This window comes from Sinohyriopsis cumingii, chromosome 19 (assembly GCF_028554795.1).
Source record: "Sinohyriopsis cumingii isolate HCF-2022 chromosome 19, ASM2855479v2, whole genome shotgun sequence".
Classification (NCBI taxonomy): Eukaryota; Metazoa; Mollusca; class Bivalvia; order Unionida; family Unionidae; genus Sinohyriopsis; species Sinohyriopsis cumingii.
In genome coordinates, this window is record NC_142979.1 from 46,143,562 (window position 1) to 46,148,906 (window position 5,345).

At 36.3% G+C, this 5,345-nt stretch overlaps 1 long non-coding RNA gene across 1 annotated transcript; it reads left to right on the top strand.

Annotated features, from left to right (window-relative positions):
* Positions 1-303: 303 nt before the first annotated feature.
* On the top strand, positions 304-2,603 carry LOC149775633 (uncharacterized). Its single transcript, XR_016416479.1, has 2 exons — positions 304-542; positions 2,244-2,603. It is a non-coding gene; the product is annotated as an uncharacterized LOC149775633 (long non-coding RNA).
* Positions 2,604-5,345: the final 2,742 nt, after the last annotated feature.

Here is a 5,345-nt window from a genome sequence, read left to right on the forward strand (position 1 = left end):
AGCGGCTTATGTTCCGGTTAGATTTACCTCCTCTGGAAATATATGTCTACCATCTGCAGAGTAATCCCTCTCTCTGCAGTGTTTAGATAATTGAAGACCGAGTGATACAAAACAAACGTATTTTGCAAACTTTCTTGGCGACACGCTTAGAATTATTCTCACACTTACTTCTTGAATTTAGTGACATTTTAATGGAATCAATTGTTGACCTAGGCCCGAAAGATACCAGGCATTCAAGGGACGTTAGACTGAATCTACTGCATCATATGAAATGACATATCCCTTTGTTAAGTTGGATTTGTTTGTTTTGTTGGTTTAAAGGCACTTTTAACAACACGCACATGCTTCTATAATATTACTTAAGATGGATTCAGAAATATACCGGTATGTTTGCTTTCTTATCGTTTGAATGGGTCTACTTTATCTTTACCAAATTGGACATGGTTATGGCTTGGGGTGCCAGGGAGGAGTTTATGTATGTTCCATATCGTTAACGAATCCGTGTGATATGGATGCAATAGTCCATTACCCGAACCGTACGCGTAAGTACGCTTTTATTACATACACGGAATGTCTTTGTTTCTCTCACTATGAAATCTTGGTTTATCGAATACGCATTCATAATTTTACTTAAGCTAAAGTTACTAATCAATATAGGGGTAACATATCTGAAAGGATAATTAGTGTTTGTAAGCATATATTTAATTTAAAGACATAATACACATAATGAGCCACATTTAACAGACACCAACAACACAAGCGGCAACAAATATATCGGTAATAAACACAAGAGAAAAACGAGATTAAAGCTGTTTGTTTAGTAATAAAACTCGCGATTAGTCGGTTAAATTTATAGGTTGTAAACATTTTAAGCCAATGGAGAAAAAATAAAATAAATAGGTTTTAACTTTGTACATCCTTTTAGATTGGAAACACCTGCCTCATTATCATAGTGTATACACATGGTAAGGTTGATACACTGAATCATAAAGTAAGGATGTAGTAGCAATAAAGATAGAAAACATTATACAGAACCTGATATTTAGGGATACAAAGGTCGCCCGAAAAAGTGTGTTGTTCGTGAAATATGATGCAAGATTTGCCTTCCTGATATGACACTATGACACGGAGATTTCAAGTTTGACCGAGTCATGGTGATATACGAAAGATCCAATTAACTTTATAACTTCTGACCAGTAGCATGCCTTGTTTGAATAATGTAAAGTACAAAATGCTTCTGAGTTGAAACTTTAAGTAACCGTCGTTTGAGTATGGCATTAGTGCTATACGAACAGTTGATCATTTTGTAAAGGAACGCATATTACAATTTCTTTACATCCGGTATTGTCCTAGCAAATTTGGGACCAACAAATGATTTTCGGGTCGGTAGGTCTGGGACATTTAGAAAAAAGTTCCTATCCTCGGATAGCTCGATTTCAGTGAGAAATTAATTTAGTAATAAATCGGATACACACATATAGGTTAATGTTTAGAAGCCACATATGGACTTCGTCTTTTGTTTGGAAGTGTCTTGGAATCTGCTATGTAAGTGCAAGTGATAACGAAAACCAGAGAGTTTCTAAATGTATGCGCAAGTATTATACACCCTCATTACATAACTATAACACGTAACGGGTCTCTACACTTGTATGAATCTGACTTGATGTCATTGTTTCCAATATTTTCATGCACTTCAAGAAAACAGTCGTTCTCTGCTCTAGGGTTCTTAAACGCGCAAGCGAAGAAATTAATTCCCTCCAATGAACTCACGCCCAAACAATCACGAGATCCTAATTTCAGACTTGCATATTTTTTTCTTGCTTTACAATTGCATGACCATATCAGCAATCCTTTCCAAGCCGAAGATTAGTAAATACATTTTCCTGAAAATATATAGGGAATTGCTTGTACTAAGCAATTAGGGAGGATTCATCTTACGAAATTGGTCAATGCTACCATCAATTATACTCCTAGAAAATGGCAAATTACTAGTTTTAACAAATCTTTTCATGCCACCGACTACCTATAATCAAAGAATTAATTCCTGAACTCTGTCAAGGCTGGGATATTTAGAAAAAACGTTCCTACCCTCGGATATCTCGAAACACTATTCTTGCTTTGAGTTCAGTAAGAAATTAATTTAATAATAAAGCTGAAGCAATTTTCTGGCAGTGTCTTGGAATCTGCTATGTATGGAATATGCTGTGAGTCTGGCTTGATGTCACTGTTTCCGTTATTTCCAGGGATGTCAAGAAAACAGTTTTTATAATTTTGATATAGTAAAGGGAAATGTCAATATGGAAACTGGTTATGCAATAAACTGGATTCCTCACAATGGAAACGTTTATGCTGTAAACTAGAAACCCCGCAATGGAAACGGATTATGATGTAAACTGGAAACCCCGCAATGGAAACGGATTATGATGTAAACTGGAAATCTCACAATGGAAGTGGATTATGCTGCAAACTGGTGTCACTGATTTTAAAAGACTTGAACACAAAAGAGTGGTTGCTGTTACAAAGATCTCTGAAAACTTCACATTTATGCCAATAAGGGCATTATTTCGGTATATTTTGACAATTAAAATATATTGCAAGCATAACTATTCTCAAGAATTGTTATTTAGACACGCATGCTGACATACATTGGATTTGACACGCATAATGACATATATAGATTTTGACACTCATGACGACGTATATTGATTTTAATATGCATATTGACATTGATTGATTTTGACAGGCATTATGACATAGATTGAATTTGACACACATGATGACATATATTGAATGTGAGACTCATGATGACATGCATTGATTTTGACACGCATGATGACGTTGATTGACTTTGACACGCATGATGACATACATTGATCATACGAATGATGACATACATTGATTTTCACACACATGATGAATACATTTTACACGTATGATCACACACGTTATTTTGACTCGTATTATGGAATATATTGATTTTGACACACATTCTCACATACATTGATTTTAACTTTGCATTATAACATATATTGATTTAGACACGCATAATGACATACACTGATTTTGACTCGCATGATGACATACATTGGTTATGTTCTACTTTTGGAGCCGATTGGTCCATTTCTCATCCACTGGAAGCAGAGACCATGGTGTATGCCGTGAACGTCACGCTACACGCATGGTATATCAAGAATAGTACAAAAGCCCCGCGTACTCCTAACGCCACCTCTGTGTGTGTGACAGTTGATCTAAGTTAGTACTAATGTTACACAATCTGATTTAAAGGAATGTAAAAAACGGGCCTTATTAGTGCCATCCTAGGCCTATTTCAATGTGTACAAGGTCTTATTAGTATCATCTCATTTCAATGTGTACAGGGGCCTTATTAGTATAATCCCTTTTCAATTTGTACAGTGGCCTTATTAGCGTCATCCCATTTCAATGCGTACACAGGCCTTATTAGTATAATCCCATTTCAATGTTTACACGGGTATAATTAGTATAATCCCATTTCAATGTGTACAGGGGCCTTATTAGAGTCATCCTATTTCAATGACTACATTGGCTTTATTAGAATCGTCCCATTTCAATGTGTACAGTGGCCTTGTTCCAATCATCCTGTTTCAATGACTACAGTGGCCTTATTAGAATCATACCATTTCAATGTGAACTGTGGCCTTATTAGAATCATCATATTTCAATGACTACAGTCGCCTTATTAAAATCATATCATTTCAATGTGTACAGATGAATTATTACTATCATCCCATTTCAATGTGTACAGTGGCCTTATGAGTATCGTCCTATTTCAGTTTGTACATAGGCCATATTAGTGTCATCATATTTCAATGTGTATAGATGCATTATTACTATTAATGTGTACATGGGCCTTATTAGTATCGTCCTATTGCACTGTGTACAGTGGCCATATTAGAATCATCGTATTTCAATGTGTACACGGAATTAATTAGTACCATCCTATTACAATGTGTATACGGACCTAATTAGTATCATCCTATTTCAATGTGTACAGTGGCCTTATTAGTATCGTCCTATTTCAATTACCGCTCCGGTGGCCTAGTGGTTAGAGCGTCCGCCTCGGATGAGGGAGATCGTTGGTTCGATCCCCGGCCGAGTCATACCAAAGACTTACAAAAATGGTACTAGCAGCTGCCTTGCTTGGCGCTCAGCATTAAGAGGTTAGCGTTTGGACTAGTCGACCTGGTGTCAGGATAATGTGACTGGGTGGGACTTCATGCTACATGTCTGCGGCATGATGTCCCGGTGCTAGACATCACTATAAACTGTCACACTGCAGACATCGTAGCGATATGACTGGAAGATTGTTAAAGCTACGTTAAAAATCCAAATCACATCACACATCACACCTATTTCAAGTTTTACAGGAGCCTTATTAGTATCATTCCATTTCAATGTGTACTATGGCCTTATAGGTATCGTACTATCTGAATGTGTACATAGGCCTTATTAGTATCATCCATTTTCAATGTGTACACGCGCCTTATTAGTATAATCCTATCGTAGTGTCTACAGCTACATTATTAGTATCACCCCATTTCAATGTGTACAGTGGCTTTATTAATATCGTCCTATTTGAATGTGTACAGTGGCCTTACTAGTATCATCACATTTCACTGTGTACAGATGCATTATTAGTATCGTCCTATTTCAATGTGTACAGGGGCCTTATTAGAATAATCATATTTCAGTGTGTACAGATGCATTATTTGTATCATCCTACTTCAATATGGACGTGTACCTCAAAAGTATCGCCATGTCTCTATGTGTACAGTGGCCTCGTTAGAATGAACATCGTTTCTTTATAATTGAGAACCCAATTATCTGTTTATAGAAACTCACTTTAAAATAAAATAAAATAAAATAACATAGACTCCGCAATTAAAAATCATTATTAGCTAAGCGATAAGGAAAAGGTTTATAATTTCTGCATACGATACAAAATAAAGTGGTTGCGTGAACATAAGAATTAATCTGGGAAGTCAGCATTACTTCTGGAAGGAGGTGGTCCTCTGAGGAGCATGCGCACAGAATTCAGATTGATAAGGTAGCAACAAAAAAGAAACAAGAAAATTCACAGTTCATGAATCACAAACGTTTGAGCGCAAAGTATAGATAAAAATCATTTGTAAGAAAGTTACATTTCGCTAGGGGTGGTAATTGGCGTTGTTCCGTTATACATAATACAGGGGTAAGTTGGGTAGTTCCGTTATAACTAATGTTAGGATTATTTGGGTAGTTCCGTTTTAGCTAATATGGTATGTGAGGTAGTTCTGTTACAACTAATTCAGGAGTAAGTGTGGTAG